Source organism: Cynocephalus volans, chromosome 9, assembly GCF_027409185.1.
Source record: "Cynocephalus volans isolate mCynVol1 chromosome 9, mCynVol1.pri, whole genome shotgun sequence".
Taxonomy (NCBI): Eukaryota; Metazoa; Chordata; class Mammalia; order Dermoptera; family Cynocephalidae; genus Cynocephalus; species Cynocephalus volans.
The window spans coordinates 109,179,203-109,193,730 of NC_084468.1; positions in this window are offsets into that span (position 1 = coordinate 109,179,203).

The window sequence follows — 14,528 nt, forward strand, 5'->3', positions numbered from 1 at the left end:
TCCAAAAGTTTGTATGGCCAAATAATTATCAAGAACCTAGCAAAGAAACACCCTCTTGTCTCTGCTGATATCTTCAGCTGGAAGGTAGGTTAAAGACAAGCAAATAGCTGCAGCTCATACCTCATTTTTATTATTTCCCTTGTTATCTGCAGCTCCTGAGATTGCACTGGCAATGGTTCCAAAAGAGGATATAGAATGAGATTGAATTTCTTACAGTCTGAAAGTCATGAAATATTTATTTCTACATAGGAAAGAGGGAATTAGAATGACTCTTTTACCACTCTTGTTAGAAATCTAGCCATTTAAATTATGCCCTTAGCCTAAATAGGATCAGATCACAAAGGACACCAGATATCGCCCCTCTACCTTGTTTATAACATTTCCTCAATCATAATTTGTGTCAAAAATATTGCACTATTTTAATTAATATGCTACTGTCTGAATTGTGTGTAGCATTTTGAACTGAGAGGGTAGATTGAGATAAAGCCTTTATTAAAATTTAAAATGTTGGCTTATGATTATGTATAAGAATCTAACTTAGATAATTACTTCTCAAAGCCATTTTCATCAAAATCTTTTCACTGGGTGAAAATAGCTTTTCCTTAAAGCAAAATAAACAAACAAACAAAAATATACAATCATTGTTTAAGCCTTGAAATTATAACATTCAAAAGCAACATTGTAATGTGATTAAAATGCAGTCATGAATATAGTTTTATCAGAATTTCTAAACAAAAAATCCTGCTTGGTTGCTTAATATTTCTGAATTCATGTAGTACGCTAGATAGCTGGCAGTATATCTTCTATCATTATTTCTATTATCCATGAAAAATCACGGTGTGCATTTTCTGATGGGTAGAATGCTGTTCACTTTCTTTTCTAGTATTTACTTCTCCTCCCACCAGAAGTCCTTATACCAAAGCTCTTTGGTGTTGCCACAGATAAAAGAAGTCATAATTCATAAAGTTTTAACACAGAACCTTGTGAAGTTTGTAGTAACAACCATGGAGTGTGGGACAAGGAAGAAATTAAAGCAGAATAAGGATCATGTAGAGCCTTTCTACTGATTTTGTCATGGTGTACATCACCAGAACATCATAATTCCTTTTTGAGAATGATGAACTTAATTCTGGGAGCATTTATTATTCTGTTCGAAACAATATCACCCTACTTTGGGAAAACTGTTTCTCCCTGACTTTAATCACATAGCTCAGGTGAGGATTTCCAGGAACAGTTTCACTCCTACTTCCATTGACCACTCAGCTGAAACAATCAGAAGACTGCACTCTCTTACCCTTGCAATTGTACAGGACATGGGTAGATGACCCAGGTTCTGCCATTTGAATTCATCCCAGGATCGTGCGAATTAGAAGCTAGCTCTTCAAAAACAGATCTGAGGTCAGAATTGGGAGCCACGAATTATGCTGAGTGGAAAAGGGTATCAGTTAAGATTCTCTTGGTTGCAATTCAGAGGAAAAAATAAACTCAAAGTCTTATACATAAAACTGGCAGAGGAGAGGTAACATCAGTAGGAAGGGCAGAATAAAAGCCTCCTCATATCTTCTACTGAAGAAAAGCACAAAACACTCTCAAGAATCTTCAAAATAATTTTTGGAACTGTGGAAATTAACCAAAGGCTTGCAACAATCTGGGGATTGTTTATTCAAGAAAAATTTCTAAAGCTCAGTAACAACAGTGAACCTTGCACCATTTTAACTTGTCCCATTCCCATCCCCCTCTCCTGAGTTTTGCAACAGCCTTGAAAACCAACAGCCTGTGATCAGGGTGAAAACTAGCAGTCTAGCAGCCACTGAAGGGGGAAGAAATGAGGTTAGAGCTCCTTCAAAGCCCCATTTCCTAGATAACTGTCATTATTTGATCCATCTGGAAGTCCCTTGGAAAATACCATTCCAAAGCTTGCCTTTATTTGACCTGAATCAGAGCTTGCCTAGCTCTGATCTTTTTCCTGGGGGCATTTGTTAAAAATAATCAGAAGCAGTTGTCTAACATCGCAGTTGCCTGATATGGCAATAACAATTGAGGCGAACGACAGATGACCAAAGAACATAAAAAAAAAAAAAAATCTAGGGAACGAGAAATTTATAGGGGAATTTGAAAAGCTCCAACATATTCCTGGGAATCTAGAAACTATGTGCATGCACAGGGCTATGTGCATGCCCAGGAATGATAAAGAAGGCTGTAAACACTCACCTCTGGCTGACCTTGAGGCTCTGCATGAACAGGAAATGAAGAGTAAGGCAGAGTTGTAAACTGCCTGCCTGAGCACTGAAGGCACGCCCCAACATGCATACAGAGCCACTCTGAAAATGGGAGACTTACCGATTCAAGGCATTTAAGGAAATCTCTGTCCAATCATTAGCTGACCATACAACAAAGAATACAGGCTTCAAAGAGTTAGTTCGGGAAAGTCATTAAACAAACAAACACCCATAACAATAAGCAGAAACAACAATAGGAGACAATCTGGAAATTAGATTATGGTATTATTTTTAATTATTGTAATATTTCACATTGTATGATTTCAAATGTCCAGTTTTGAAATGAAAATTATGAGACATGCAAAGCAACAAGAAGGCCTATAAACAGAAAAATAAATAAGTCAATAGAAACTGTGCCTAAGGAAACCAAGACACTGGACCTACTAAACAAATATTTTAAATCACTGTAGTTTAGAATCGAAAAGAGCTAAACAAATCTTCTAGTTTATAGAGTTTTATGTTATATATGGGAAAACTGGAGGCTAGGAAGTTTTTGTGTATCAACCAGATACAATATATAAATAATCACTAATTTCATACTAGACAATTAGCTATCATTTCATGACTTTGTGCAATTATTTAAATCATTTATTTTAAAAATGATCAGAAAACCACTGCTAAAGAACTAAAGGGAAATATGGAAAAAATGTCTCACAATATTGAGAATATCAATAAACAAGTAGAAAGTATTTAAAAAATAATGTTTTTTATGTATTTTCATGGATTTTGCATCAATATTCATAAGGGATAAGGTCTGCAGTTTTTTTTTTTCTTGTAATGTCTTTTTGATTATTATTTAAACGTCTTTATTTTCTTAAATCTATTCAGATTTTCTATGTCATATTGAGTGTTGGTAGTGTGTTTCTGGGATGTCCCTTTCATCTAGGTTATCTAATAGACTGGCAAACCATTGTTCACAGTATTCCTTTATAATCCTTTCAGTAATCAAGAAACATCCCACAAAGAAAAGCTCAGGATCAGAAGGCTTTACTGGTGATTCTACTAAAGATTTCAAGAAGAATCAACACCAAATCCTTCACAAACTCACTTAAAAAAACAAAAAGGAAGATGAGGGAACATTTCCTAATTCAATCTATGGGGCTGGTGTTACTCTGATAAGAAAACCAGACAAAGGCATCACAAGAAAAGAAAACTGGAGACCTATACCCCTCATGAATGTAGATAAAAAAAAATACATGACCAAGTATTAGCAATCTGAATCCAGCAGCATATGCAAGGAATTATACACCATCACCAAGTGGGATTTATCCCAGGAATGCAAGAATGATATAAAATAAAAAAATATATTAATGTAATATACTATATTAATAATAACAATAACTAATAATAATAAAGCACATTACTAAGCAAATTAATATTATACAGCACAAAACCCACATGATTATTTTAACAGAAGCAGAAAAAAGCATTAGACAAAATCCAGCACACTTTCATGAAAAGAAAACGCTCAACAAACTTGAAGTAGAAGGGAAGTCCCTCAACCAGATGAAGAGAATCTAGGAAAAGTCCATGGCTACCATCCTACCTAATAGGAAAAGATTGAAAGCTTTTCCCCTACAATCAGGACTGAGACAAGGATGTCTGCTCTTACCACTTCTACTGGGTACTTTTGGAGTTTCTAGCCAAAATAAATAGGCAAGAAGTAGAAATAAAAGAAATCTAGATTGGAAAGAGAGATATAAAATTAACTCTGTTTATAGAAGAGATGATCTGATATACAGAAAACCCTAAGGAATCCATAATAATAATAACAAAAACTATTAGTTCTAATAAATGAATTTGGCACAGTAGAAGAATACAAGATAAAAAATACAAAAATCAATTTTATTTATATATTATAATGAATAATTCAAATATAAATGACAGAATCTAAGGACCCCTAAGTTGCCCATACGTGCATGACTTTGAATCCTGGTGTAGGGGGTAGAGTCAGCATCTCCAGAACAACACAGATCTTTGAGCAAATCTGGAAGGTGACATGAATACTGGTGAAGTGACAAGCAAAGGTCCACTATAGCCTGAGAGGCTGAGGAGGACATACAGCTAGAAACAAAAAGGACTATAGAGAGGGAATCTGAGACTGAGACTGGGTTCAGCTATTTCATTCTTTCTTATGGTTTAGTTATCAGTGCCAATAAAGGCATCTTTTTTCCACTTAAGCCATTGGGTTGAATTTCTATAATTTGCCTGTAAACAACCTGGAATAATACCTGTATTTAAAGAAAAACAGTGCTCAAAATGGTTTAAACTGTTACAACACTAAAAACAGGAACATATTGTATGGCGATGAGTGAAACTGAAGATACAAGAGTGTTGTATTTCAACAGCATTGGCTAGAAAGTTGTTAATGGGTAGTCTAAGCTCAAATCCTTAATATAAAGATTTGGAAACTTGAGGAAAAATCTTGATAGGATCATCAAAGCTCAGAATGTTTGGGAAGGGTATGATTGTAAATTATCAAGCCTGATTGTTATGAGCAGTCTCTGCTTGACTAATTGCTGTTTTAATGCAATGAGCAAGCTCTGATAGTACTGCTACTGAACGACTTTTTAGGCCACATAATAAAGTAGTCCAAACTTTTTTCCCCACCATATGAACGTGGCTTATAGTCATCTTTTTGAGAAATGAAAAATCATTTTCTACTACTACTTTCTTCACAGAATGACTTAATTTGGCATAATTTCAAAAATTTTTCAGATAATTTTGCTATTAATAAAATCATTTAGTCTAGTAAAATAGTGCTAGGAATTTTTATTGCCTCTCCTCAAATAATATACTTAAGGAACCACGGTTATCAAATTCCTTATTAACCTTTTAGTATCTATTCAAATGTGTTTGGGAATGAAATTATAAATTATTTATAGGATAATTCATTTTGTGCTACATAGGTACAATTGATTTTAAAGGATAAAATACGTGAAGCAAATTTTATGCCCTTACCCTGTAAAGGGAATCTATAATATCTTAAATTGACCTGATTAATTTTTCAGTAATAAATGGGTATATAACAACTTCCTCCCTCTAAACAAATAAATAACAAATAAAATGCAAGAAATGAATGAATTATCCTAGTTGACAAATAAAAATGCACATGATACACAACTATTGAGCTGACTCTCAATGATACCTAAAATAAGCAATCACAGATAAATGAATAAATGCATAAATATACACAGATTTACACACAACAGAGGCAGAGTTGTAGTTGAGAGCTATGGAAATTCTATGAAATAGTATTACTGTCCAAAAATCTCTAGATTAACTGGAGATCCAAATATGATTTCTCAAGAAGACATGTATGTGAGGGTTTGAGAGGGAGACAGAGAGAGGGAAAGACAGAGGACAAGAGAAGAGAAATAGAAGATAGATATATTTTGAGAAGTAAGGTTTTCACCCTGAGCTTCATCAGATGGAAATTACAAGACTTCTACTTAGCAGTAGGGAGTTCCTGACCATAACTGTCTGACAATAGCTGGCAGACTGAAAGTACAAAAAATCCCTTACTTTTTGTAAGAAGAATATGCTGCAATTTGAGATAAATACATTATTTTCTTTTAAAAAAATATTCAAACACTTGTTTCCTGAAGTAAAGTTGCACAGAAAATATAATAATTCATCCAGTATACATGTAGCAATTGCTTATTATGTGCCACATAAAATACTTGACTGGTATCTTGAAAATTCTGTTTCTATTTAGTGGCTATTGAATCTACGTGTATCAACTGATTCATACTGATTATTTAGTCTTTGGCTAATTTTTGTGCAATTGATAAATTGATAGACCAGTTTTTTGGGCAGTGGAGTCCGTCTTTAACATACAATTTAGAAAATTTCTATACTCGTATTGTTGGATTTTTCTTTTGGTCTAGAAATAGGTTTAGTTTATATATTTTATATATTTTGACCCCACAATGAGCCTGCTCACCCCAGGATCTCCAACAGTTGAGCTGACTCTGTGTAGTAAGCCCATGGTAGGCCTAATGCAGCAGTAAGAAAACAGAAGGAATTGCCTTACATATTGGTAGGAAGAGAGCCCAGTACTAAGGTGGCCCCTGACGCAGCCTTCTGGAAGAAACACCCTCATTTCTTGGCTTCTACCACCAGGCAGGATACTTAATACCTACAGTCTGCCTGACTCCTAAATCATGGAAATGTTTCCTTAAGAAACACGAGGTGGATTTGCAGAGCTCTTTCCAGTCAATAATTTGTGTTCTCATTTCCTGTGACTTTTGCACCATTTGTTTGCTGTTTTGATGGTAAATTGACACTGCTGATGCCAGTCAGAATTAACATTCTTGCCAGTCTCCAAATCCAGTCCAGCACTTTGTGGTCTAACTTAGCTCATTTGCCATTCCACACAGTAGATAGGATTGGTTGAGATCTTTTTGTACTCCTACTGCTTATCACAGTGAAGTTCAAATAAACAATTACAGACTACATTAAGGGTAATAATTATATTAATCTAACTATACTTTGATGGAGCAAATGATAAAAATATGACGTATAGGAAAAAGAATATGCATATCTAAGAAACACTTAGTATGCTAGATGCATCTCCTAGCATAAGCTGTTTTCTAGTTGTTTTCCTAGAAAAACAACTCTGTAGTCCTAACATCAATAACATGATTTGATAAACCACAACAAAAGAAATAAGGTCAGCATTGTCTTGATTATGCCCCTGTAATTTAGTAAGCATGAAGATATTCATAGAAAAACTAGTTCCCCCCAATTATCAACTACTTAATGCATAAGAAGTAAAGATGGCTAATGACCCCTACTTTGTGCTCCATAAACATAAGTATAAATACCCTCAAGGTGCTGAGAGTAAGCCACAAAACAGATCTGAGGTATCCTCCTGAAGGGTCAGTTTTAATCAAATATTTGGTAACACGTTAAATATTTTAACTTTTCTATAAAATCAAACATTTTCTCATCAAAGTCAGCATAGGTATATGTGGTGAAGATAAAATTTATTGGAATCTTAGAGACAAAATGTAATTTCAAGGAAATGCTAGATGTTCACAAGAGCAGTTGGCCCGTGTTTCACAATGTCCACTCCCACTTTTATGACATTAGAGATACAACAATGAAAATGTTTAAGAAGTATTAACACAGGGTTTAAAAAGTCATCATTATAAAAGAGTAATTAGTAAATACTCATAATAATGAGAGAGACCAGAGAAGAATGCATCAGATTTAGTGAAATACACATTAGCTGCTGTTGTGCCCCTCGGGAAGCTCTTTACTTGGACAGTGAACACCCGCCCAGCTCCTGTAAGTACTGGCTGCTAATAGCTCAGCACCCTGTAGCGGAGAATTGTTTTCAGCCAGTGAAAGCCATCTTACCTGGAACATCACAGCAGCCCCCAGGCAATGGCTGACTGACTCTGGTGCAGTTCACGTTCCAGGACTGTCCTTGGGTCAGGCTGGCGGCTAAAGGCTGAAGCTAGACTGCAGCTGAGATCTGATCCATGCCTAACCTTCCCCATGCCACAGCCTGCTGCCCTCACTCCTTTTCTCCTGGGAGGGTTTTCTCAATAAACCACTTGCAGGAGAATCCCCACTCAGGCTCTGTTTCTAGAGAACCGCTCACAGGTATCAAATTTACATCTGTCTCCACACTTCCTCCCTCAATAATTTTGTGAAATGCCTAAAATCTTTGTATTTGTCCTTGTTGTACCCAGCCAGTGCTTTCTGAGCATTTGCCTTCCCCTCAGATGCATCACTCTGAACATTTTGCCCCATAAAAACTCCTGGATCCCTTCTGGTTTCTTTATCACCCTGTTTTGACGTGACTTTCTCATTCTCATTGGAGTGGGATTGGGTGGGACAATACTTTCCCGATCCTGGAAGGGAACGCAGAGATAACTGCAGGCAATCAATGTTTATCATGCTTAAAATGAGCACATTTGTCTTTATTTCTAATTAAAACTTGTCCTTCTTTACTTTAAGCTCATTTTTTGTTTTGGTTTTTGGATCTAGCCTTTTGTGGACATAAAGAATAGCTCCCTAGCAAGTCCTTCGTAAAAATTGACCTATTCTATCTGTGTCTAGGTCACTTTGCCAAAAGCCAGTTCTTCAAAAGCCAATTCACCAGGCAATTCTCCAAATAACCAATTTGTACAATTTACTTGTTTCTTTAACTATTTAGTTTTAATTGGCTGTTTCTCATTTGGTTTTCAAAATAGGGCTGTGGGCCCAGACAAATAGAATAATCTTTATACCATTTTTTTTATGTGGCAACATGCCACATAGTCAACTAAAATTAAATGCTTACAAGGAACAAGTAAATTCTACAAATTGATCATTCTAAGGGTTGCATTTGGCTTCTGGGAAATTGTTGGTTAATTGGCTTGCATTGGTTAGATATCTAGCTTATATATTCTTAATTTCTTCTGTATTTTCCCATATTTAGAACCAATTTTCATCCATTCATAATCATCTAAGCTTTAATGTCAAAAACATTTGGATTTAATCAGTCCTCAAATAGGTTCAATTTTTTTGTGTTTTTCCCCCCACTTACTAGGATACAAATAGCTTCCAACTTACATTTTAGTATATCCTATAAGTAACTACTTGAGAAATCCAAAATAAAGATTTTGTTTTCTCCTTTAAGAATTTTTTTTTTTTTTTTTTTTTTTTTTTTTGAGTTGGGAATAACACTTTCCTCCCACTGATGGTGGATTATAAATTACTACTGACTGTTTGGAAAATAGCTTGGGGACATTTATCAAAAGACTTAAAAAATAATCTTGCCCTTTGAATTATTAACCCAAATCTAGTAATTTTCTTGAAGAAATAATTAGACATGAGGACAAAGATTCACTGAGATATTAATTATAGCATTTTTATAAAAATAATAAGCAAAGAACAGAAGTAAGCCTGGGTCAGAAATGGATGAACTCCAAATTCAACATTTACTATCAATAATTCAACCTTTTTTTGCCTGCAGATTCTGTTCTTCTTAACTTTTTATGTGGTGGTCCCCAGGACAATATTCTTGTGCCTGCCACTCATTGACTCAAATTTGTTCAAATGTCCTATCCTCATCAATTCTGTGACCAGAGAGCAAAGATATCTTGATTAGTTTAAACTAACTAGAATCCATCTCTGGCACTTTTAATGTAGCCATTAAAAGTCACATTGTTAAAAATATTTAATAACTTTTGATTGTGGTGATGGTTTTATGGGTATGGACTTATTGCTAAACTCATCAAGTTGTATACATCAAACAGGTACAACATTTTTAATGTAAAAATTTTTAAAAATTAACTATATGAGGACAAGTTAAGATAACGTGTTACATTAAACAAAAGCTGGGGAAATAGCCACGTGTGAGTGCCTGAGGCCGAATAGATTCTATCTTATTAATCAGGCACTTCGGATCTTAAACTATTGATTCAATAATTTTTGAGAAATTACTGAGCCCAGAGTATATTTGTCAGAAATCCACCATGAATATTTATTTAAAAATAGCATTCATGTGAAAATTGAGTTGATTTACATTGTTGTTCCTGAGGTTTTTCCATGATTAACAAAATTTTTATAGGAAGATCCAACATAAAATCACTAAAAGGATCAATAAAATGGTGTATTTTCCATTGGTACTCATAAGGTTTAGGTTGTTTCCCTGAAATTTAAGCATATGCACAGTCAATGTTTATTACCTTTAAATTCAAATTTGTGAACAAAAAATACTGAGTTTCTTCTAAGCAACAGGCACGTCACCAAAATTTTCCAACATTCACCAAAATCTTGTCTAGTCAATATTGTTATTGACTATTTAAAAAATAAAATTAAGAAAATTAAGAAATTGCTCAAAATAAAAATAAACTAAAGAAATTGCTCAAAATCATTTAGCTAATTGGTTGGGTTTAACTTTAATTTGCACATATAGTGACAAATCATAAGTTTAAAGTTTATGTTCTCTCTGTGGTTTCAAATATTTTCAGTGAACATTGAACACCTTTTACTCTCTCACTCTCAATGAAATGCATCTCTTCCGGGTCCTTATAGCACCTTATTCCTGCTTCTGTCATCATGCTTGTTCCATTACTTTTTAACAACCTGTTTACTTGCCTTTTTTCCCAGCAAGATCATAAACTCCTTAGGAGTAGTGTTTGGGTCTTGTTTCGTAGGTACATGGTAGACATTTTAAATTTGTTTAAAATAAATGATTAAATATATTTATTTTTCTATAGTAACAGATGGGAATAGCAAAGGCTTTTCACTATAGAAAGTCTTCAGTGAACTAGAGTAATATAATTCCTTAGTACAACCTCATGGAAAGAAGAACTTGGAGTCTTATTTAAACACACACACATACACTATATAGCACATTTGTTTTGAAATGACTGTTATGGCATTGCTTTAAAGAAGCCTCTTTGGGACTGATCTCAAGTACATGTTCTGAAGGAAAAGAAGTGGGGGAACCTGCATATAGGCAAATTGGCATCATTTGTCCTTGGATAGCATTTCAGCCAGAAAAGGCTCAAGACTGTGTTGATATGGCCAAACAGCATTTAATGCCACTTGTGGGCATTTCAAAAATTTCACGGAAAAAAAATACTTCTCAGATTTCTTATTTAATAACACGAGCGGTTGCCAGCAATGAGAAAATGCCAACCCTATTCTACTTTTGGGGTTTCAACTCTAATTTACTCAAATCAAATCTTATCGTATCCCCTAAAAATAGGCTACTGAAGCCTTATAAAAGTTTCACTTACACGTATATTTATACTTGCAGAAATAATGCTAAAAACTTACATTAACTTCAGTATTGCTTTCTTTAAGCAATGAAACTTTGTTTAAATGGATTTTGGTACCCTGGCAAAAATATGATATATAGAGACAGGAAAGGTGAGTTTTCCAAAGTAGGATCCTAGAAAATTCAGATTTTGAGTTAGAAGGCACAAATTAATTTAATCAATTCGACAAGTATTGCAAAGCAGTGCACTTAAGATAACTCCTGGTAAATTGTTGCATTTCTAATTTAGTCAGTGTATGCTTTTAAATATGAGGGTACTTCAAAAACTCTAGGGAAAAATAGAACTGAAAGATAATACAAATCTTTCCATGAACTTTTTGCAAGCCTTTCATACTTTCCTGATTCGTTGAGTACTCAAGTAGAGGTGCTGAGATCGTAAAAATGTATTGTCACAGTTTTTCACGTATTTATTGAATAAAATTGAATAAATGATTGTTTATATGGCTGTAACATTTTTTCTCATAACAATCCAAATAATAATTGATCACATTTATTCCTCAAACTGCTGCAAGCAAGAAAGAAATCTCATTAAAGGTTTCCTAGCAGCCTCTAAGGCAATGATTACTGACATCCAACCTCTACCTAACATGCAAATTACTTTACCCAATTTATGTTTTATTTCCTCTTCCCTCTCCCTTTTCTTCTTCTAGCTTTCCAAGGTCTTTTCTTTCTTTCTTTTTCCCCCCCCCCCTTTACTTACCTTTTCTCCTCCTCTGTATGTTATGATTTCCAGGGAATCTTGGATTAATGTAATTTAATGCTTCCTGTGAAGTATTGCCTAAGACCCAAATTATGAAGTTGTCCAATAGACAAAGTGTGTATCTGGCACTCTTTTGTTCCATCTGTGTTTCCACATGCTGTCAGTTCTGGGGTGGGGCCCATCATTTCATGTTTGCTCTCTTGTTATTCCTGAGAGTCTCCCTGAACTAATTTCACTTAACAGAGCATGAGAAGGAAACTGCAGAACAGAGCTTTTCAGAACTGACTGACAAGAGCAAAGCAGACCCAGGCTAGCTAGGAGAAAATGAGAAAAAAATAAAGCTAATCGCACAGCTCTCTTTTTTTCCTTATATTTACACTCTTTGTGATGCTCAGACGCCCCCATTACCCTTTGTGCAGAGCTGGGCTTTGATTTTCTCCAGCCTCTTTTTAAAATGAGTATTAAGTGTTTTAACTACATATCTCCATTTTTGTCTGAAGCCAAAGGTTCCTATTAGGACACAATTTTTACCCCTATTTGTTTAATAATGTGTTTACCTCTCTTATCCCAGAAAATACACACACACACACACACACACACACACACACACACACACACACACACACACCTCTTAACACTTTCTCTCTTAAGGCAACCTGCAGCTATAAAGATTAATAACTGAAATTTCTTGTGACCCTAAGCAATGGTCTGTGGTCTCTTGCAATGTCAACGTGGCTATAATCTTTTGAAGAACCTTTTGAAGGGATTCTCTGGATTTTCCCACAGTTCTTTCAAGGTGTCTCCACTCACCCTAGGGGTTTCCACACATACCCACTCTCATTTGTTCGGTGTTTCCTCTGTCAGCTTCCACAGCATCAGCTGCAATACTGCTCACTACCACGGCTAGTTTAGGGAGGTTACTAGAAGGTTTTCCTGAAGTCAGAGTTTAATGTATTTTAACTGTTACCTTCTGAAGATAGAAATCCCAGTTTTGATTTTCAAGCCAAAAAAGAGATTAGGTTGTTTTGTTTGTCTGTTTGTTTGTTTTGTTTTTTTCTCAAGTCATTACATAAGTGGAGAAATTTAGGGTTAGAAGAGTTCATCTGTATCCCTTTAAGTAACATCATATAGATAGAATACCGTGAAAAATAGGTATGAATGGCTAACATAGGAAGTCAAGTACTAAGTATACTAATTATTATTTTAGCTTTCTGGAAGGATAAGAGTAACATGACAAATATTAGTAAAAGTGCTTACCTGCAAGATGGACATAGAACATCTCTGTGGTGTATGATGCAGCATTAGACTTTTACCAGCTTTTAAAACTAAGGTGCTTAACTTCTCAGAGTCTCCGTTTACCTTACTGTAACAGAAGGATAATAGTGCTGAAGATTAAAAGAAATAATTTATATCAAGGACCCCTAGTAAACAAACATAAAAATTATCTATTGTTATTTAGCCAATAAGTTTAAATGGCCAGTACACCCAGAGTACAGTGCTAGCCTTGCTAGCAAATGGAACAACAGAAATAAAGAAAACCTCTCCTCTGTTCACATACTGCACTCACATTAGTGGAGGAGACAATGTCTATAAAATTTCTCAAATACAGTAAAAGACAAATGGCAGGAGAAGCTGTTAAAGAGGTACCACAAGCCGCTAGGGGAACTGGGGCTTAGAGAGGGTAGCATTTCTTCGGATTCTGGGAAGTTTCATGAAAGAGCTCATTTTTTACCTGAGCCTTAAAAGGGAAGGAGGTATGGGGTGAGAAGTTTATTTACATAATGACAATGACAACCAGCAAGCCAATAATACAAAACTGATAGGAGTCAGCTAGATGACTGGCTCCAGGCAGCCAACATATGCTCTTTGTTATTTTTTAGATAAAGCTGAGAGTAGGAAGAGGGGAAAGCCTGAAGTGAACAAAGATATGATTTCTCATATTATATATACACATGTGTTGTTAAAGGATCAGCCAGTTTTAATAGATTTAGTAGATATTAGTTTGCCAAATTTAGAAGAAGGTTCTTACAGATATTATTTGCCATAATAAAAATATCATTTTATTAGGTCACACAGTAGAATAACTAAATTTAAAAATAAGTGAATATGTATATATGTGTTTTTTGTATACATGTCTTTATAAATGATGTATTTCTAGCCTCTGTTTTGTGTCCAAAGACATAACTTGAGCTATTACATCCTTACGGTCAACCTAATTAATTTGTTTAATATGGCTTTGATTATTTGAACTTATTTTTCAATTGCAGCATTTGCATAGTTAATTCCCTGTCTTCTGTACTGAACTTTTCTCCAAGCTAAGAAGCCTTAGTTTAAATTCTCTGAAATTCCTGCCCTAGCTTACACAACATCTCTTTTAACAGTCCTTGAGTTTAGATGATTTGAATACCACATGTAGAGAAAATGTTTATAAGTGAAAAATGATCTGCCCCTAAACGAACTGAGCAGCACAGGCAAGGTCTTCAGAGGAAGAAGCGAGGGGGAGGCCCATGAAGTAGAAGTGGGGCTCTAGGAGCCTGTTTCCCACTGATAGCTGCCTATGGCTTCCAGAATGTAGATGTGTATGTAGATGCTCACTACTGTCTTGCGTCAGTATGTCCAACACAAACATACAACACACACACACAGTACACACATACACAATATACACACACAACACACACACGTACACACATATAAAATCAACAGGTAAAATTTGACACCCAAGAAGACTACCCTGAATCAATAGTCACTTTTTACTTTG